Source organism: Panthera leo, chromosome Y, assembly GCF_018350215.1.
Source record: "Panthera leo isolate Ple1 chromosome Y, P.leo_Ple1_pat1.1, whole genome shotgun sequence".
Taxonomy (NCBI): Eukaryota; Metazoa; Chordata; class Mammalia; order Carnivora; family Felidae; genus Panthera; species Panthera leo.
This window is the reverse complement of record NC_056697.1, coordinates 3,618,204-3,641,166: the sequence shown is the minus strand read 5'-3', so window position 1 is coordinate 3,641,166 and position 22,963 is coordinate 3,618,204. Positions and strand designations below refer to the sequence as shown.

Sequence of the window (22,963 nt, the reverse complement as noted above, 5' to 3'; positions counted from 1 at the left end):
TGCTGTTCAGTGCATGACCATCCACCCCAAGCTTTGCCCAAGGTCAGATGCTGCCCATCTCCCTGATTTCATTTCACACCAGACTCCCCTGCGCTTTTCTGAAATATTTTCTCATTTCTTTTCATCCTCTTAGCTCCTGGTTCATTGCATATTTATTCCCTTTGTGTCTTCAGGGGAAATACTACTGACCAGCAGATTATTAGAGGGTCGCCAGGATGTATATGTGCCATGTATAGTCACATGGTAACCTGCCCTTGCATAATTGTGTCACAGTAGGAATTTAAAAATTTGGTGTGATTATTAAGTTAATTGTTGCATATTCCAAGAGACTATGGACTTCATAAGAGCAAAGACAGAGCCTCCTTGTGGTCGGTCTCTTCAGCTCTAGCATTTTAGAACAAATGGACAGTGGGAACCCCCAACTTACCTTCCTATGAAAAGCATTCTGTGGCTCTTCTGGGGAAGAAATGGAGACTCTCTGCTAACCGTTCAAAAACCGGGGGTCCTGGCTGTGTTTTCAACACGGAGATTTTACATAGTTATTAACAGAGAAACAAGCCATTCTTCGAAATGAATTCATGCACATAAATGTTGTCTAAGCATCTCGTATGGTCTGAATGTGTTCTCCCAGATTTCACTGGTTGAATTGCTAACCCCCAAGCTGATGGTATTAGGAGGTGGGGCCTTTGGGGGTGATCCATTCATCAGGGTAGAGCCCCCATGATGATTAGTGTTTTTATAAAAGAGACCCCAGAGATCTCCCTCACTGCTTCTGTCATATGAGGATCCAGCAAGAAGACAACCACAGATGGACCAAGAAGCAGGTATCACCATATTCTAAATCCAGTGACACCTTGATCCCAGACTTCCAACCTCCAGAAAGTGAAAATCAAGTATCTGTTGTTTAAACCACTTCATCTATGCTATTTTGTCTCAGCGGTCCAAATGGATTAAGGTCGCATCCCTAGAGAAGACAACAGATACTATGGAGAAATGAAATGGAGAACAGAATTGTCCTCAGTCATAGATCCCATTACACGTACAGAACAATGACAGTGTCATACCCTCAATTCTAGTGTCTTTTTTTTTAAGACTAAAAAAATTATTCAATGGCATTAATTTCTTCATTTGAACACAATAAGGTCATTTGTGACCTCCCATTAATCTTTATTTTCTTCTGCTACAACTTGAAATTAAAAACAAATGTACCAGCTGTGGTTGTCGTACATGGTTTCTTATTCCATTATTAAGTTAAAGTATTATTTTGGCAAATGATGTTTATTTGGACTTGTCCTATTCATTAATAAGATATTTTCAATGGTGGGTTGTTTTTTGTTTGGTTTTTTTTTTTTTTTTTTTTTTTTGGTGTATACTCTTCAGTTCTTCTGTGCCATAATTTCCCCGTTCTTTAAAAAAAATTTTTTTTTAATGTTTATTTTTGAGAGAGAGACAGTGCGGGCGGGGGAGTGGCAGAGAAGGAAACACAGAATCCAAAGCAGTCTCCAGGCTCTGAGCTGTGAGCACAGAGCCTGACACGGGGCTCAAACTCACAAACTGCGAGATCATGACCTGAGCTGAAGTCGGACCCTCAACCAAGTGAGCCACCCAGGCGCCCCATAATTTCCCCCATTCTTAACCTTCATCTGACTTCATCCTGCCTGAATTCCTGAGCTTAATGGAATTTAATTCTCCCTGATTCATTAGATTATTGGAGTGTTTCTTCCTATGCATTTTACTGGGCATTAGGGAGGATATAGTCTTTTATCCTTTGGTCTCTGAAAATCACTTTGTAAAGGACAGATTGGCAAAGGTTTTCTACCCAAACCTGATAGATATCTTGCTTTATCATCAGCTCCAGTTAGCATTGCAGAGAATTCCCAGGGGGAGAGAGATCTTGGCACGTTTGTAATCATCCTAAAGACATGGCAGGGGGGTGGGGGTGGCGCTTACCACAGGCAAACAGGCAAGCAGTGCATGGACGTGCGTTGGAGCACCAGGACAGGGTGCAGGAAGAACTTCACAGGAGCAGGAGCGGGGGCACCTGTCCTCCCAGGGTCTCATGCCTCCTGTCCTCTCATCTCCCATCCACATGCCTCCTTGAGCGTCTCCTGGCTGGCCAGCTCCTTGGCCGCTTTGAGAAAATGAGCATCGGAGGACCCGGGGATGCCCGCATGCCTGGGTCCCCTGGCCCTCAATCACAGCCAGGCGTGTTGGGGGGAGTGCTGGGGTGGGGACGGTCAGCATACCCTTCGATACCATTTACCTGGCTCACCTCCCCTTGCACTGGGCAGGTGTGCTGTCCATTAGGGCCTCCAAAGAGATCTGCTATTGCACACAGACTGAGTGTAATTTCTACTGGGATGCCTGTCACTCTGTTTTCCTTCAGTCCACGAATTTTCAAGGACATTGCCAGGACATGTCTCTGGGTGTAGCTCTCTCCATGCGCTGTTCTGCAGATGACAGGGCTATTGACTCAGAAGTACCGTCTTCAGTCTTCACTGTGATTCCCGCACTGTCTTCTCTGTCTTCGCCATCATCCTACCTGTGTCCTCCACGGGTGCTGTTTCCTTTTCCGTCCCCGACTTATAAACGCTGCTCATGGCCACAAAGTCATTGCCCCTTTTGATTCCTTTCCGTGAGCCTCCTTTTTTGTTTAGCTTTTCATATGCTTACATAATCTATATGTATTTTACGTATATCTAGAAAAGCACAAATGTTTATACACTATATATTTAATAATACATATTTTATACATGAATTAATTATATATTTATATGCTTATTGATTGCATATTTTACATACTTATTAAATATACATTTTATATGCTTATTAAAATGTATTTTATATACTTACTAAATGTATACCTTTATATTTTTAACACTTATTAAATGTATTTTTATATACTTACTAAATATATACCTTTATATTTTTAACACTTATTAAGTATCTGTTTATATATTTGCATGCTATAAATATATATACAAAATAAATATACATTATATGTGTACTAAGTAAATATATGTATACAAGATAAATATATATAAATCTAAATATATATACTTCCTCAGTGATACCATTCTGTTTTAAATATATATGTATATATGTATGCGTGTGTACAAAATATATGTATATATTTCCTGAGTGATTCTATTATTCATTAAAATGTCTATGTACAAATTTTATACATGTCTTCTATTATTTGATGTTTTACATATATTTACGTGCACACTAAATGTATCATGTCTAATAAATGACAAAAGTATATTCATACATACGTATGTGTGTATATGCATGGGTGTCTGTGTATATACTCATGGCCATGTTCACAGAATGGCAGTGGAAAAGCTGACTAATCCTGTGTGTGTGTGTGTGTGTGTGTGTGTGTGTGTGTGTGTGTGTGGCTGTATAGCACAAAAATGTGAGCGTCTGTATCAATGAACACTTTCTTTAGGGGCTCCTGAGTAGCTCAGTCGGTTAAGCATCGACTTTAGCTCAGGTCATGGTCTCGCAGTTTGGGGGTTCAAGCCCCACGTTGGGCTCTGTGCTGCCAGCTCAGAGCCCAGAGCTGCTTCGGATTCCGTGTCTCTCCCTCTCTGTGCCCCTCCCCTCCTCACGCTCTGTGTCTGTCTCTCAATAATAAATAAACGCTAAAAAAAATTTTATATAAGTAAATATATGTTGAACTAAAGCATCAATGCAAACATTATATAATGGTTTCATAAACATAGGCATTGTTTTAAGCATAAATAATTAATCCACAATTTATTTTGCAGTAAAATGAACTTGTCATGCTTCCCTCTTTTTCAAATATGTAGCTAATGGTACTTTTTAAAAAGAAAGACTTCATCATGCTCATGCTAAAATAATTAATCTTATAATAAATAATATAATGAGGGCAGAAGAATGGTGTTTGCCTTCTTCAACCCAAAATTACTCACACTCACTTATTTTTTTTGGAATAGAGATTAGAATGATTTTGTTGCTACCCCAAAAGCTCGCTATTTTAAATTAACAAATTTGAAAATATATTGATATTGTGACACACTTAATTTCTGCCCTTGACAGCTTCTGAATGTATAGAAATCTTGTACGTGTCTCAGATTTTATATATTTTATACGATGTATCTTACATACTTCATAAGGTTATTATCAGACCGTTTATTATTAATATGAGAAGGCTTTCCTTTTAGATATGCTAATATTCACAGGCATGAAAATTGATTTTGTGTATTGATTTCATACCATTATAACGAATACCTCATCTACTGTAATTTGTTTAGCTGATGTCCTAAATTATTTTCCCCTGCTTAGATAATCATGTGCAGTAATGACTTCATTGGGTCTCCTTTTGAGTATTTTTGGTTCTCATTATGTTTCTTTTGAGCATATTGACTTGAACTTGCAGAAGTCTCTGAAAAAATGATGATCATGTCGTGATCTCTTTCCTTACATGTTTAGTGAACATTCACATGGTTTACTCTTCCCTAGAGAGTGTTCCATGTAAGGATATGTCTGCACTTCATTTGCGGGATTAGAAAAGGGTTCCCTATTCAAGTAAATAAATATTCCAGATACTAAAGTCCTTTAGTTAAACATATTATCTGTGTCAAATGCTATTTGCCATCTTTCAACGTTTGTTTATTTTTTTGAGAGAGAGAGAGAGAGACAAACAGTGCGAGCAGGGGAGGAACAGAGAGAGAGAGGGAGACACAGAATCCGAAGCAGGCTCCAGGCTCCAAGCTGTGAGCACAGAGCCCGATGTGGGGCTCGAACCCACAAACTGTGAGATCATGACCTGAGCCAAAGTCGGACACTTAACTGACTGAGCCACCCAGGCATCCCATACTTTCCACCTTTCAAATACTTTGTTCTCCCTTGATCTTTCTTTTTTTTTTTTTAATTTTAAATATTTATTTATTTTTGAAAGAGACAGAGTGCAAGTTGGGGAGGGGCAGAGAGAGAGGGAGACGCAGAATCCGAATCAGGCTTCAGGCTCCGAGCTGTCAGCACAGAGCCCAGTGTGGGGTTCAAACCCACGAACCGTGAGATCATGACCTGAGCCGAAGTTGGGTGCTTAATTGAGCCACCCAGGCACCCTTCCCTGGATCTTTCCTTGGTTTCCATTTGACTTTGCTCTTTCCACTGTTCCCGAGACCAGTGAAATACCTTCCTTCTTTCTGTGGAACCGTCTACAGCATTCCTACAGTAAACTTCATTCCTATTGGATCATGACATAGTCTTCCTTTAAGAAAAAATGAACATTTTATGTTATTTATCAAAGCGGTCTCTAGGAGACACATCAGAACGTGCTAGGCTTCCTCATGGTAACTTCCAGGTTGGTGTGGTCGCCGTTTGAGGGGTCCTTCTGGCGCACAGGGCCTGCCTGTGGAGACCCGGATACTCCTTATACCTGAGGAGGTGTCAGGAATTGATCATGTACTTTCTGTCTGTTGAAGTTCCTCTCTCCTCATGGTAGTTGTCTTCCCCATTGTCCTTACATCAGGGTGTTCAAATGGATAAATACAGCACACAGCCATCTCGTTTCCCCTTGAAGACGTACTTCTGTGGTGTCCTATCTCCCGGTGACAATTAGAATTAGATGTCCTGTATTGACATCTCAGGTGCCCTACGCATTGTTCCTTACCAAGAATGTGGGTTCTACTTCTGTGTCCTCTTCTGTCTGACCATTCTCTTTTCCTGCCTCTGCACCAGAGAAACTACATCCTATTTTCTTCCGTGAGAAATGGCCGATGCTTCGCAAAATATTCCCATAGAGTCTCCAGAAGCTGTGGCCCTCGTTTGTTCCCCCCTGCTTCTTGGCCCACAAAACACACGCTGTGTTGTCTTCTATTCTCTTTCCTCACCTTTGAGCAAGTCCAGATGTACCCACATAAGGTGTCTGCTGGTAGATGGCTCTGTGAGAGGTCCTGTCCTGTGCCACTGCTCCAGAAAGTCCTCGTCGCTCAACGGGGCGGTCTCAGACTGCCAGCACTCATACCGTGTTGGGGGGTGGGGAGGGAACCTTACAAATACAGACCCTTTGGGGTGGTGGGCCCTATTGAACACCTGTTCAAATTCTATTGCCAATGAAATATCCCTCCAGACAGCACTGTTCCTTGCTAAGATGTTAAGTAAATAAGTATGTGTCGACATGAAGTATTAATTAGGTAGTAGTTAACGGAAGTGTTAGTCAACCTTCCAGTCCTCTGTACTAGGTGAGGATGTGGAAAATGACATCGAGTTTCCTGAGCTTTTTCTGAATTGACCCGTTTTGCAACAATAAGGTGCAGGTGCCATTTCCATGCACCAACCCGCTGTCTTACCTGTATGCTTTGGCTGGATTCCATTTTGTCTCATTTGAACATATACCTAGAAATATTGGAGGCAGGAGCTTTCCTGAAATAATGCCCAGACAACCCTCTGATCTAGATTTCCTAGGTTGGTTTTTTTTGTTTTTTTTTTTGGTTTGTTTTTTTTTTTTTTTTTTGGTTTGTATAGACAGGCACTTGTTCTCTGTGATAATTGGCTGGATGCAGCATGTGCCCAAGTGTTTCCTGACTTATTTCCTGTCACAGGTATAGAACAATTCCCAATGCGATGGTGCCTCAGGAAGATCCCTGGGCAGGACTGAACTCTCTTTAAAGCTCCTTAATGGGGTTCATAAAAACCCACCAGATGCGACGTTAGCTTTTCTGGTCTTCTTCATTTTCTGTGATGTTCACATCTTTTTGTTTGCTTTTTGGGTATTCCAGTTGGGAAATTTTCATCCGGGAATGCTAAGTAGACACTGTACTGTGAACTTACTTGTTAGGGGAGGACTCTGCAAAGAAGAGGCTTTATCCAAACCTGAAAGCTGGTTGGATATTGACCAGCACGCAGATGTAGCCATGGCAGCAAAAAATGGGTTTTCTTGGTGAAAAGATTGGAATTTGAAGATATTTTAACACTCTTCACCACCTTCTTATTGACTCTTTTATACTGTTAAATATTTGGAGCTGAATTTCATCATTCCCTATTTCTAAGAATGAAAGTAATAATAATATAAGCCAAAATCCATTACCTGGAGAGATTTTCATAAATACCTAAAATTGCATATAATTACCAAAGAAATGAAATCATTAAGCTAGCACTGACTTTGTCTGTGGATCTCAAAATAACATGGTTTTAAAAACGGAACTCGTTTAGCATAAATCTGTAAACACCTAGAGACATATTAAGGTTACATCTTGGCTCAAAGCAAATGGTTTATGGGTTTATAATAGAATGAATTGATTGGCTTAGAGTCATTAAGGGTATGGGATTAAACAGTTGTATTACTGAAAATCCCATTGAAATCCCATTGTACAATCACCACGTAGTATTATTTTCAGAAGTAATGTAATGCTAATGTAAATATATAATGATATTGAAATCAGTGTAAATTAGAGATTATCAAGATGTGTTTAATAGAGCTGGGTAGCATTTTATGTTTACAGCATTACCTAAGGATTCTGAGTCCTTGGGGGCAATGGCTTGAAATAGCTTAAAAATCTCTTTATCAGGGCACCTGGGTAGCTCAGTTGGTTAAGCGTCCAACTTCGGCTCAGGTTGTGCTCTCACCGTTCATGGGTTCAAGCCCCGTGTGGGGCTCTGTGCTGACAGCTTGGAGTCTGGAGCCTGCCTCAGATTCTGTATCTCCTCTCTCTGCCCCTCCCCCACTTGTGTTCTGTTTCTCTCTGTCTCTCAAAAATAAATAAATGTAAAATATAAACAAAAAAAATCTATCATTAACACCTAGGACTGTATCCAAAACACAAGTGTGTTCTTCAAGCTCATTGCCACGGTCTTGCCTAAAGAATGAGTTATACTTGATAGATGATACTCTGATGATTTAGAGACCTGCCCCCAGTCAGATAGATCTCTCTATTTATTCCTGTCCCAGAATGTCTTCTTTCCTTCAAACCATAATCTACAACACCCAGGTCATGCCTTTCCCTGAATACTGGCTGTCGTTCATGTAGGTATAATTTTTGTTTTCTTTGCTAGACCAAAGGTCTTAGGGCATACTCAATGGCTTATTTGTCTCTGTTTTTTTACTATTTAGTTTGGGGAAGAAAACAAAGCCACCTTGTCACAGACTGACCTACCACCTTGCATAACATATTTTCCCCCATTTGCTAAAATGTTGACTTTTATGTTACTGTAATGTGTTCGGGGCCTGGGTTGGCATCTCAAAACTGTGGCTGGTTGATCTCTTGGACCAAGTTCCATAAGCCCTCTTCCCTACAACTGTCTTCTCTGTATAGTGGGATCAAAAATAGTTCCTGATAAGTGTTCAGATGGTTACAAAGTACCTGTATTAGGCCAACATTGCAGATTATTTAATAACAGTGTCATAATGGGGCACCTGGGTGGCTCAGTCAGTTAAGCGTCTGACAAGCTCAGATCATGATCTCACGGTCTGTGAGCTCAAGCCCCACGTTGGGCTCTGTGCTGACAGCTCAGAGCCGGGAGCCTACTTTGGATTCTGTGTCTCCCTCTCTCTCTGCCCCTTCCCTACTCACATTCTGTCTCTCTGTGTCTCTCAAAAATAAATAAACATTGAAAAAAATTTTTTTAAAGGCTCTTTAAATAGATGAGATTAAATACATCTAGTAAATGACAATCTCAAGGATTTATATAAAAATGCTCCTCCTACACTATTTATAATAGAATTAAACAAAAAATTTTATATGCTATTCAATTTAGAAATGTTTATGCTCAGGGGCGCCTGGGCGGCTCAGTCAGTTGAGCGTCCAACTTCAGCTCAGGTCATGATCTCATGGTCTGTGAGTTCAGCCCCATGTCGGGCTCTGTGCTGACAGCTCAGAGCCTGGAGCCTGCTTCGAATTCTGTGTCTCCCTCTCTCTCTGCCCCTCACCTATCTGCACTCTGTCTCTTTCTCTCTCAAAAACTAAATCAACATTACAAAAATTTTTTTTAAATAGCAGCATCAAAATGAAATAACTGTTGTAGTAATAGACCAGCAGGACGGGTAGGTGAAGTGAACGTTTTTACTCTGTCACCGGCTAGTATGAATTACAGACACAATTATGTGCTGTAAAGCCTGTTATGTCATTATCAGCTGTGTCACCAACTAGGTCTTGCATTGTTGGGGCAAGTTATCTACAACTGGTCTCCTTCAACTTCTTGACCTGTAAAATCTTGACCTGTAAGATGTCAAGTATAAGGACTCTGGGCTCCTTGGAAAAGTGTCCGATTCTAGAAATGGGGTAGGAAATAGACAAGATGAATCTGGAACACTTTACAATAAGTAAGTGCCAACGAAATAAAATAAAACACCCAAACACAACAAACCAAACCGTAATGATAGGGGTCTATTGAAGGGGCACAGAAGCCTAATAAAAGTGTTCTCAGTGGCCAGTACTGGAGCAATTCAAGCAACAAAATAGTTAGTGGATTGTAAGTGAGTATAAAGTAAATATCCATAACCTCATATTGATATCAGTGACTGAATGAAGAAAGGAAACATGATTTATGAGTTTCCTATTTGTGCTGTAATAAATTACCACATAGTTACTGGCTTAAAACAACACAAATTCATCTTACAGTGTTGGAGGTCAGAAATCCCAAGTGGATCTCACTGGGTAGCATTAAAGTATTTCACAAGATGGCGGCCCTTTGGAGGATCCAGGGGAAAATCTCTTTGTTGCCTTTTTCAGTTCGAGAGGTCACCTGTATTTCTTGGTTGACGGGCCCTCCTCGATCTGCAAAGTCCACAGGTGTCATATTTTGCAACATGTCTCTGGCACTGATTCTCTTCTTTCGCCTCCTTCATCCACTCTGAAGGACTCTTGCGATGGCATTGGGCCCACTGGATAATCCTGGATAATTTCCTTATTTAAAAGTCTTCATTGTATCTGCAACTTCCGTTCCCCCTTGTCACGTATCACATCATATTCTCAGGTTCGGGGGATTTACAGTGTGGATCTCCTAAGGAATGGGTCGCATGATTCTCCCTCCCATGGGGGGGTGGAGACACATCTCCCATGAAGAAGCATTCTCGATGATTTGTGTGGATCCTCTCCCTCAAGCCAGTGGAGCGTGAATCTCTACTCCTGCGGTTTGGCTGTGAATGCTGACTTCCTTCCAGAGAGCGTCATTCTGAGAGGAGCATAGAACATGACACTTGACAGTGGAGAAAGCAGTCAAGCACACCTCAGCCAGGTGGTCAAGGCCAACATCAGCAGTGATGAGTCACGGTGACAGCATACACGCTTGATATGATGTGACGATGAGGGCACTTGACTTCTGTGGGCTTCCTCCCCAAATTTTACAACCCCATAAAATCATGAAAAAGCAGACAAACCCCAATTGTGAGATATTCTACAGAATTCCTATAGACAGTCAAAACTGTCAATATCAGATAAAGGGCTAGTATCTAAAATCTGTAAAGAAATTATCAAACTCGACACCCAAGAAACAAATAATCCAGTGAAGAAATGGGCAGAAGACATGAATAGACACTTTTCCAAAGAAGACATCCAGATGGCCAACAGACACATGAAAAGATGCTCAACATCACTCATCATCAGGGAAATACAAACCAAAACCACAATGAAACATCACTTCACATGTGTCAGGATGGCTAAAATAAAAACACAAGAAACAACAAGTGTTGGTGAATATGTTATGAAAAAGGAACCCTTGAATACCTGTCAGAGTGGCTAAAATTAACAACTCAGGCAACAACAGATGTTGGCAAAGATGTGAAGAAAGAGGAACACTTTTGCGCTGCTGGTGGGAATGCAAGCTGGTGCAGCCAGTCTGGAAAACAGTATGGAGATTCCTCAAGAAAGTAAAAATAGAACTACCCTATGACCCAGCAATTGCACTACTAGGTATTTATCCAAGGGATACAGGTGTGCTGTTTCAAAGGGACACAGGCACCCCCATCTTTATAGCAGCACTATCAACAATAGCCAAAGTATGGAAAGAGCCCAAATGTCCATCGATGGATGAATGGATAAAGAAGATGTGGTATATAGATACAACAGAATATTACTCAGTCCTAGAAAGAATGAAATCTTGCCATTTGCAACAAGGTGGAATGAACTAGAGTGTATTATTCTAATTGAAATAAGTCAGTCAGAGAAAGACAGATATGATTTCACTCATGTGGAATTTAAAAAACACAACAGATGAACACAGGGAAAGGGAAGGAAAAATAAGATAAAAACAGAGAGGGAGGCCAACCATAAGAGACTCTTAAATACAGAGAACAAACTGAGGGCTGCTGGAGGGGAGGAGGGGAGGATGGGCTAGATGGGTGATGGGCATTAAGGAGGGCACTTGCTGGGATGAGCACTGGGTGTCATATGTGAGAGGTGAATCACTGGGTTCTCCAATACTACACTGTTGGTCAACTAACTTGAATTTAAATAAAATCTGGGAAGGAAGAAAAAAAACCTGTCTAGGTCATCAAAACTCAGAAAATTCTGAGGAACTCTCACAGCCAAGAGCTTAAGAAGCCATGAGGACTGAAATGGGATGTGGACAGTTTTTGGTAAAAACTGAGAAAATCTGAATACATGTCAGGCTTTAGTTAATTATAGTATTTCAGTCTTGGCTCATTAATTATAACAAATGTACCAGACTAATGTTAGATGTTAATAACAGAGGAAATTGGGTGTGAGACATATGGCAAGTCTCTGTACTATCTTCACAATTTTACTTAAAATTGAAAACCGGTCCTAAGATTTAAGTTACTAAGAAAAAAACCCCCAAAACATGCAGACATCAGTCATACGCCCCTTCTCTGATTCCTAAATGGAATTCCCTGACGCCCAGCCCCTGGGAAGCACTATTCGTCATTCTATTCTGTTTTTACAAGTTCAGCTTTTTTAGAATCCACACGTAAGTGGGATCATACAATATTTGTCTTTCTCTGTCTGACTTATCTTGGTTATGTATAATGCCCTTAAGATCCGTCCACATTGTTGGAAATGGCAGGATTTCCTTCTTTTTCATGGCCAAGTAATATTCCACTGTGTATATATAATGTATATAAATGACAGATTTATGCAAAATCTGTAATATACCACATTCACCCATTGATGGACACCTGCTATCATTAGGGAGTGTAGAGTGTATAATTGACATACAACTCAGGTGTAACAGGGACACCCACAAAATCCCACTGTAATATATTAATAAAGACGCGATTCCCTCCTGGGAACACGCCCTTGAGCTGCCGGCCCTTAGACTGGGCGGCATAAGGTTTGCAGAGTTGAAGAATAAGTTTGGGCAGGGGGTAAATTAGATCAGTCTTAGTCTCAGTAGCTAGGAAGAAAATTCTGCATGAGCAAAATGTGGGAGACAGAAAACCACAGAAAATGTATAGGGAACTATGAAAAACAATGCCACTTCTGGCGATAACATGAGCCAACATTTGTGGAGTGCTTGCTTTGTGCAAGACACCATCCGTGTGTTACTGGAGAACCAGCAGATTTGAAGGAAGGTTGTGCCTGATCTTTTTAGATACATGATTCTTTTAAGCTCTTCAGAAATTGCCAATGATTGTTTACACTGCTTTACTTTTGCCTAGTCTTAATTATTTTAGGGTATAATCATGATAGTGTTGTGCTTGGTCATCATAATTATGTAGGTACTTCATACCCTATGTCGGTGTTCCCTTTTTTATTGCACTATAGTGATATGGAAATTAGGACCACATACCAAAAAAAGTAATTTTCTGAAAAGGTAAACATGTACCCTTAGGAAAAACTATCATGTTGGCTTTGATTTCCAAATTTCAAGTGCACTGGGGATCCAGACACACTTCTGATCTAAAACGATTTGTTGGGACACCTGGGAGGCTCGGGCAGTTAAGCGTCCAACTTCGGCCCAGGTCATGATCTCACAATTTGTGGTTTCAAGCCCTGCTTCGAGCTCAGAGCCTGGAGCCTGCTTCAGATTCTGTGTCTCGCTCCCTCTCTGCCCCTCCTCCACTCACACTCTGTCTCTCTCTCTCTCTCTTAAAAATAACTAAACATTAAAAAAATAAAAATGATTTCTTGGATTGAGGTATGTGTTGGGATGTTAGGAAGCTGTGTGCTAGTGTGAGTATGCACGTGGCTGTGTGTGTTCTGTGTGTGTGTGTGTGTGTGTGATAGAGAGAGAGAATGTGTACCTCATGGAGAGAAGCAGATGGCTACGACAGCGATCTTAGAGTAGGTTGTGCAGTTGTCACAAAAGCGTCCAAAATTTTAGCAGCTTGCGACAACAACAATAGCTTATTTCCCTTTTATGATGTTTGTGTCCATTTGGGGCTGACTGATTGTTCTCTACTCCCTCTTCTTTCCCAAACAAAAACTTGAAGTGGTAGTCCCCATGCGGGACATGCTGGTCTGGTTTTAGAGGGAAAGAAATACGGCAGAGACGCGATGCCTCCTAATGTTTCCGCCTGGGGGTGACGTATGTCTCTTCCAATCACATTTCGTTGGCCAAGAGTGCTAGGTTAGCAGGTGTGGATGGTAAGACACCTCCCTGGGGCAGGGCATTGGATCTTTTGAGCAAATCACAGGGTCCTTTATAGACAGTGTGTTGGCTGAACATTGCCACACTGGAAAAGACATGAGAGGCATTCATCCCCTTACGTTTGTGTCCTTGTTGACATTTCTATTGTTTGTATCATGATGTCTTCTGCGTTCTCACTGAAAAGAACAATGAACAGCTCTTTTGTGACCAGTCAGCAAAGTTCAAAAGCAGATAGAGGTTGCAAAAGTCGTCATCTGCAGTAAGATATCGTCCTGCTTTCCAAAGGCTTCAGTGACTTGTGATTCTTAAAAATAGTTTGAGAGCCTTCTTTGGGGACATTCAGTTAAGCATCTCCTGGCACAACAGATTCAGGAATTGCAAAGTAGGGAGGGTTTTGCATAAGTCCAAACAAATTTCATTTTTAGGGGAAGATTGTGCAATAGTCCCCAAGTCAGACACAGGGAAACCCAAAGGTAACTGGACAGATTTTATTGGTGATGCTGGACAAGTGACTCTTCCTCTATGTAGAATGCAAGGGGACGAAATGCCAAAGGTCCCAGCTCTCTGTAATTCCAATGCCACAACCGAAAACTCTCCTGGCATAGAGAACCACCCAGTTGCCAGAAGTCTGTGTTCCGACTACGGAAAGAAGGTTTTCATCAGAGTTAAAACGATGCCCATGGGGTCAAAATCTTCCAGAATCTCTTGGCAAGGAGAATGAATATGTATACCTATATACATATCTACAGAGGTTTATCATTTTTTAATACAACATTTCTGGAGGTATCTTAGGGCAAATAAAAGCCAATTTCATTTTCAACATGAGTTTTCTAAATACAGGTGCAGGAAAAGCATCCAGCATAATTCAATATTAAATTAGTTCCAGCTTTTAAATGCATTGTGATTTAATCTCAAGCTCTCAGAGATTGTGTGAGGAGGTAATATATCCTATCAGCTGAACGTTTTAATAAAAAGGAGAGACTCCTGTAAATCTAATATGATTTGTGTTTTATTCCCAAGAACAGAAATAATTCAATAACCAAATTCACAACAACAAAAAAATGTTTATGTGAAGCTATGCAGTGCCTTGAGATTTTAATAAAAAGCACAAACATATATCAGGGACCTATGCACTTTTAGGTTTATTTTGATTCCAACCAAAGAAAGTATGAAAAGAATTCTTCCTAATTCCAAAAGAAAGAACAAATTATTATTCATATTTCTCTCAATCTGTCTTCCCAAGCCAATCAGAGCAAACATGCAAAAAATACATGCAAAAAACAAAAACCCTCCTATTATTTTCACTATTACAGTGAGGCATTTTGAAACTGGTAGAAAATTACAAAGAATTAGACTTTGGTTTTACTGTAGTCACAGATACATGGACAACGGAGGATAAGTTGATTGGCAGAACATTTCACAACGATTAGGAAAATCTCAAGCACGTGAAAGTCACATAATAAATGTCTGTGGGATGAATCCTAGGTATTTGACCTCAAGACCACACCCAGTAAGTCAGCAATTCCATATCTCTTCATATGTCTTAGAGCAGAAGCCTTCAAACTTGGGGATGCCATCACAAAGTGTGTTCAAAATAGACGTCTGCCGATGACTTCAGAGAAATCCACCGGCTTCCATATGTTCTGTTTCCTAAGGCTTTTGATCACCAAGAATCCTCCTTCCACATTAAAAAGGAATGCCCTTGGGGCACCTGGGTGGCTCAGTTGGTTAAGTCTCCCACTCTTGGTTTCGGCTCAGGTCATGATCTCACAGTTCAGAAGATTGAGCCCCGCGTCAGGCTCTGCATTGACAGTGGGGAGGCTGCTTGGGATTCTCTGCCTCCCTGTGTCTCTGCTGCTCCCTCACTAAAGCTCTCTCTCTCAAAATAAATAAATACATTAAAAGAAAAAAAAAAGGAATGCTCTTGACTTCCCATAGTCGACCTTGTCCCGTATCACCCTCCTGTCCTGTGTCACCAAGGCATGGAATGAACAGAAATTCCAAATGGGGATGTCAGGAAGCCTGTTCGTTGAAGGCTGCATTAATTAGACAGGCTCCCCAGCCTTGCCTGTATTTTCCCTGAGTGCAACTCGATCTGGTTCAGATGTTGTGATTCCAGGTGGGGGGGGTGGGGGTGGAATGAAGATCAGTGATGCTGATTGCTTCAGATGCAGAAAGTGAACTCATCTGTGGGGGCCCCATTTTTCAAGGTACATATGCTTTGGATGAAACCCTCTGAATGAAGTGTTTCGTGTTATCTTTCAGATCGATGTTCCAGTAAGAGTGAGAGCATATGTTAAGATGTATGTGTGGAGTATTTATTCGTGGTACCCACTGGCGGCCAAGGCTGGCATCTTTAAAGCATCCATACCTGTCTTTAGAAGGAATGGGTTTACCAGTGAGTTAAGTGATGAGGCATGGGCACTCTCTCATGGATCAGATCCCATTCAGCTTATTATTGCTGAAATGAGCCCATTACTGAATTAGAAGATTAAAGAAGCGTTCCTCTGTGGCCGAGGGACAAAGCGATCAATCACACACATGTGTGATGGCCGGGAAAAGCATTTATGTCCCCTGTAGCCCATTACACAACTTCCCATGTGATGAAAATAATGCATTTGGCTAAGACACACTCTTTTTGTATTTAAGAAAACAAGTCTACCTTCTGCTTGGAATTTGCACTGTTAAGAGACCCAAAAAAATGTGAACCAATAAATACATACTTAATATGATATCTCATTTCGAAAGCAATACGTTAAAGGTTTTCCATATTCTATCATTTCATTACGTTCTCGCATAAGTGACGCGATCATCTCACACTGTCTGATGACTGTGTTTGAGGATTTCCATACATAACTGGCAACAAAGGTAATGGATAATAAAAAGAGGAATTATGAAATTATTTTCTTGCCTTGAAATGTTAAAATCAGCATCTAGAGGATTTTCACTGATTTTCCTTCCCTTTCCCATGCTCTACCTTTTCTGAATTCTCTGCAAAGTAGTTCTCCATTTAGGGTACAGAGTACTCTTTTAAATAGTTTTACTTTTGAAAATGATGCACATAAACCATGAGAAGCGCACATCAGAAGCACAGGTATAAAAAAATGATGGACACCCTTCAAGGACCAGCGACATTGAGATATTTTATTTATAAAATCATAGTTAAATTTTAATAATGGAACAGCTATGCATTTGTTTGAAGTTGCTTAAATATTCCCTTTAATATTTACAGCTATTTCCCCATGGAGGTTTCATAGAGGGCCTAATTATTAGATGTAAAGGAATATTTTTCTAGCACTTGGAGGATGGTATAGACATGGAGTGGGTGGAAAAAAAAAACTCATGGCGTGTATGGATTTTGAAATGCCTTTTTTTTTTTTTTTTTGGCTTGTGCAAGATGGGTTTACTGCGGAATGAATCCCACCAGAATCTTTTCCCCATAGCTCACGATTCTAACTAAATTAGATATTCAGGATAACTCCATTGTTTTTTTTAAAGGGCATTTAATTAGCTATATTTGCGAAGAAAAATGCAGCAACAACTTACTAACTTTAACTTTAACTTTTTTTGAACAAAAAGGTGAAACATTAAGTACACATTGAACATTAAAGGTGATACCTAATGATGTTTCTGGGTCATACTGTGCTATATGAAATTAATTCAAAATTGCAGTTTGGCAAATAAGTTCTGTCAAAATCTCGGTGGGTGATTTTTTTTTTCTTCAGTTGACAAGCTCGTTTGAAAATTTGTGTGTAAAGGCAGAGGATCTAGAATGAGCAGATTATCTTGACAAAGCAGAATAAAGTTGGCTGGCTTCTCCTTCCCCATTTTATTTATTTATTTATTAAAAAAAATTTTTTAACGTTTATTTATTTTTGAGACAGAGAAAGAGCATGAACAGGGGAGGGACAGAGAGAGAGGGAGACAGAGAATCTGAAACGGGCTCCAGGCTCTGAGCTGTCAGCACAGAGCCCGATGTGGGGCTTGAACTCACGGATTGTGAGATCATGACCTGAGCCGAAGTCAGACACTTAACCGACTGAGCCACCCAGGCACCCCACTCCTTCCCCATTTTAAAGCATACCATAAAGCTATAGTCTTCAGGACAGGTAGGGACTCATGGGGATAGAAACGCAGGATGGAATATAATTAAAAGAGTCCAGGAATAAATAGAGTCCTGGCATTTATAGTCAACTGGCTTCAGCAATATTGTCTCAAGAATTTAAGGAGGGAACGTTAGCGTTTCAATCAATGGTCCTAAAACAGTGAGATACTCATATGCAAACAATGAATTTCAACCCTAACCTCATATCATACACTGAAAGTAACTCAGACACTTAAAAGGTGAAGAATGACAACTGGTTAGCATTGAGGGAAAAACATGAGAGAAAATCTTCAGGATCTTGGCTTGGGCAAGGATTTCTCAGATATGATATGCAAAGCAACAAGCTTTGAAAGAAAATGGACAAAATCGACCTCATCACAATTAAAAACAAACGTTTGCACTTCAAAAGACACCACTAAGAAAACTGAAAGAGAAGCCACACAGACTGGGAGAAAAGATTTGCAGATCATATTTCTGGAAAAAGACTTGTATCTAAAAAATATAGGGGCGCCTGGGTGGTTCAGTCGGTTAGGCGTCCGACTTTGGCTCAGGTCACGATCTCATGGTTCATGAGTTCAAGCCCCATGTCGGGCTCTGTGCTGACAGCTTAGAGCCTAGAGCCTGCTTCAAATTCTATGTCTCCTTCTCTCTCTGCCCCTCCCCCACTTGTACTCTGTCTCTATCAAAAATAAACGTAAAAAAATTAAAAAAAATAAAGAACACTTAACAATTCAATAATAGGGGACACAGAACCCGATTTAAAGAAAAAATTTTAACATTTATTTATTTTTGGGAGACCGTGAGAGACAGAGACTCCTTGTAATTTCCACATGTCAGAAGTTCTCAATTTTGCATTTTCTTGCATGTACTCTTTCTAGTTATTTTAAATGTTACGTTTGGGGGGCTCCTGGATGGCTCAGTTGGTTAAGCATCCGACTTCAGCTCAGGTCATGATCTAATGGTTTGTGAGTTCGAGCCCCGCATTGGGCTCTGTGCTGGCAGCTCAGAGGCCGGAGCCTGCTTCGGGTTCTGTGTCTCCTTCTCTCTCTGCCCCTTCCCCATTCACCCTCTCCCTCTCTCTCAAAAAAAAAAAAATAAATAAACATTAAAACAGTTAAAAAAAATTAAACATCAATTTGCCACATAAAATAGCAGTTCCACTCCTAGATATCTACCCAACAGAAAGAAACACCTATATCCTAACGTAAATATTGTGCCCACATGTTCTGAGCAGCGTTCTAATAGCCACCACATGGAAACAGTACAAGCAGCCACCAGCAGATGAATGGAAAAACAAAATTCGGTCTATCCATACAGTGGAATATTATTCATCCATATAAAAGAATCAAGTACTGATCCATGCTACAGCATTAATGACTTTGCAAACACGCTAAGTGAGAGTGTCTGCTTTAGACACGAAAGACTGGGCATTATACGAATTCCTTTATACCACATGCCCCAAGATGGCAAATGTAGAAAGACAGAAAGTAGGTTAATGAGACGGAGGCTAGGAACATGGCACCTATAATTAGAACACAGTCTTTCTGGGTTGATGCAAATGTTCTAAAATTGGATTATGCTGATAGTTGCCACAACTCCGTTAAAAAAAATCATCGAATCTTATACTGTGATGAGTTGATTTTATGGGATGTAAATCATGCTTCAGTAAAGCTCTTAAAAATCATGCTTTGGTTAACCAGAAAGTTTGGTAAAGAATCAAAGAGGCAGTAGATTACCCTGGATTGCTACTTAATCAGCCTTGGAACTATGTTACCAAAATTGTAAAAGCATTCGTAGTCTTTAGAACTTTCCTCTCTTTGTTGGGGAAGGTTCCCTAACCATTGCCTCTCATCCAGCCCAGGATGTGTTTCAGGTCACTCACACTTTACTTACAAAATCTTCTTACAGGGAGGAATGCACATTTTTTTGTTCCAGAAATGAGGGAGGACTTGTAACACAGATTTGTGGATCACTCCCGTAGCATACTTCTCCAAGAAGGGCATCCCTTATAAGCTTCTACGTAGTTTTGTCATAAATTCAGTCCATGAGTTCACTTTGAAATAGGTTCTATACTGATAAACCCCGACAAACACAACCCAAAGACAGTCAAGCTAATTTGATTTTTTAAAGTTCTTTTAGGTATTTATTCATTTATTTTTAAAAAGTTTGTTTATTTTGAGAGAGATTTCATGCACATGCATGAGCAGAAGAGGGGCAGAGAGAAGGAGACAGAGAATCCCAAGCCGGCCCTGAGCTGTCAGCGCAGATCCTGATGTGGGGCTTGATCTGAGGAACCACAAGGTCATGACCTGAGCTGAAATCAAGAGTCGGACCCTTAACCAATTGAGCCAACCGGGTGCCCCTTTTTAGATATTTAAATGCAGGAGGATTGTGGGCAATAAATAGATGTTGATATCAAGGTAATGACTATAATAGATTGGGATGTCAGCATCATGATACTTTCTAAGGGACCAGAAATGAAAGTTTTGTAAGGAGAGGTGGTTTCTATAAGACTTGACTCTAATTTTAGGTGGATGAGGGTGGAATTAGGCTGGAGTTTCTAGGGGTCCCAGGCACCTCTCTGCAGCTGTCTTCAACGACCTTATGTTGGTAGCTTGAAATTATCGACAGTGGGGATATTTAAGCCTCAAAAATCAACAAATCAGATTTCCCACCCACCTAGGTGTGCTCAAAATCAACAAATCAGATTTCCCACCCACCTAGGTGTGCTCATTAAAAGGTGTTAAACCACATAAAATAGAAAATATGCAAGCCTTCTCTGACTACAAAAACACCACAGTTTCACATTTTGGCTTCACAACATGCTGAGTTCTTTTGAGTTACTTAGAACTTCTAGAAGGATGTGGTTCAGACCTTTTTGAAGCTACTGGATCTGGAGTATGCATGTCCTGATTGTGTCTATCTATGAAAAGAAGACAATTGAGCTAATTAACCAAACAATTCAAGCATTATTAAATGTTTTGTCATCTTGTATCTGGAAAATATAAAGAGGAAAATGGTGCACTGCATACCGAATATAGAAGAGAGTGTTTGTGGTATAGTTGAGGAACCCCCCGCCCGCCATATTTTGTCTACATAGACATTCTTATCTGGTTTAAATTTCAGGTCATCAAGGTAGGTGACTTTATTATATACTTATCTTAAATTCAATGGTTGATAACACTGAAGTAATATTTAATAAGTGTTTCAATCAGAGAGAACATGATTGATAATGTTTTAACTTAAGAAATCCTGATTGAAAATGCTGGTTTTGTTGTTGTGTTTGTTTTTATACTAAACAGGAGCAAATATTGAGTAGTTCTCTAGACACTGGTGAGAGGTGAATTTCATGATTCAAATTAATAAATCAACTGACATTTCTGATTTGTATTTGAAACGCTGTGTTTTAAGTTCATCTGCATGGAACTAATGTCAATTTTAAGTATTTTATTGAAAGTCCTTCTGTGTTTATTGCATAAATGTGTTTCTTCTTCCATTATGGAATTTTATAACCAAAGTGTATCGGTGACATTTCATGAGTTTATGTAGATTATAATATGTTAAAATTAGAGGGACATTGAATACTTCATGTGCATTTCTTTTGAGAATGTGGAAAATCTTTTTTAATAATTTAATTTTCTTTTTTTTCAAACTCACATTAGCTCTTTTTTTTCCTTTTTTTTTTTTGCAGTACTACCATTATAACCCCCTAAACTGCATTTTCACAGGATAGAGAATATTTTTCGCAAGTAACATTTTGAATTCGTTCTTCTTGACATCTTTATGTTTTTATGCATTTTGCATCGACCCCCTACCTCATTTTTTTTGAAATCCAAATGTAACAAATTTCAACTTTTTGTGTGACATTTTTTTTTTCTTTTACTGGGTAGTATCTCTCTTCTGGTTTTTTTGCAAACCTGTTGTTTTTGAATTCTCTTTTTTTTTCCCTTTATTTTCCTTCTCATTATGACCCCAGGAGCCAACACAAAGAAAAACGCAGATGATATAACCAGTAATGATCGTGCTGAAGATGAAGGTATTTTTTGTTTTTTCAAAGCTCGACCCTGATGCATGATTTTATATCTCTCTCTCTGTTTTTTTTTTTTATTTCAACCTCTTTTTCCTCCCCTTCTCTGAAACGAGTACACTTTTGTGTGCTTTTTTTATTTTCTTCTTGTTTGGAAACCACTGTGCTTTTTAATCTCAATTACCCTGTCGCTGAATGCAAACCACCCATAAGAAGTATAAACATTTCTAAATATGAAGTGAGTTGATAAAAAAATGTTATTTACAAGGCATCGTATGTTTTTCTTTTCCTTTTTCCTTTTTCCCCCCTTTTTTTGGCTTGGTCATAAGAAGAGGAAATGAAATTTTAGCACATGCATGTATACTTTCTTTTCTTCCTTCCAAAGTTATTTGTAAGTTAATATTGTATTTTGGAGATTTGGTTTTCTTAATTCCTTCTACGAGCTGCCAAACTCTGTGAGACACCTTCATAGAACTTTTTGGGTGTCTGGCATTTCTGGTTTTGGTTGTTTCTTTTTCTTTTTTTTTTTCTTTCTTTCTTTTCTTTTTTTTTTTTTTTTTTTTTTTTTAATATCCGGATTCACAGTTAAGTTTCAAAGAATCTTCTCTGGCTCACAGTGAAATACATGAAAAAGTGTTTTAACAAGATCTCGTTTCTCTGCCGCCTGCCTTTTAGCAGCATTTAAAGGGGGTGCGGGGTTGGGGGGTAGGAAGCAGGGATAGCAAAGTTGTGAAAAATGAAAAGGTCAAAAACCTACATCTCTATCTTTTCCTTTTCAACACCACGGCTGTTTTGAAAACTTTTTTGTTACCCCCCCCAAAAAAATGTTTGGTTGCCATGGAAAGTTGTTTCTTGAAGGATCCCAAGTTGCTGGACAGATCAGCCACTGGAACTAAACTGATGCTTTTTAAACTCTGGAAGAGAGTGGTCTCTAACAACCAGGACCACACTGTACCTGTGCCTTCAGCAGAACAAATAGTGTCAAAGAGACAAGACAGAAAGTGCCAAGTAAGTTGCCAGGAAGACTCCATTTCTGCCGTCCAAGTAGGAAAGTGCACGGACCTCTGTGCATTTGCCTTACAGGGCAAAGGCCCTTGAGGAACATTTGGGTTTTGGGGGGAAACACAATTCGAGGCACAGAAGCAGATGATGACTTCTCCCTGCCAGGCAGCAAGGCGTCCCTGGTGGTGCTGTTTAATCAACTTGGGTCCAAGAAGTTGGGCCAATGCTGGTTTCACACGTGCTTTTGTCTGAACATTGTTATTATTTAATTATTACTGTAACTCCCATGTGTTTCTAGGGCTGTCCCTACC

The 22,963-nt window shown here is 39.9% G+C and overlaps 1 protein-coding gene across 3 annotated transcripts in view; it reads left to right on the top strand.

The window, feature by feature from the left end:
- The window catches only part of NLGN4X (neuroligin 4 X-linked), a 315,466-nt gene that overhangs the window by 166,989 nt on the left and 125,514 nt on the right, over positions 1 to 22,963 (top strand). Inside the window, exon 1 of one of the 3 annotated variants that reach the window (XM_042926572.1) lies at positions 21,612 to 21,659. The exons of the other annotated variants lie outside the window; for them this stretch is intronic. The gene's annotated coding sequence lies outside the window, so the exon portion shown is untranslated. Of the gene's footprint in view, positions 1 to 21,611; positions 21,660 to 22,963 lie in introns of those variants that run through there. 3 annotated transcript variants of the gene reach the window in all.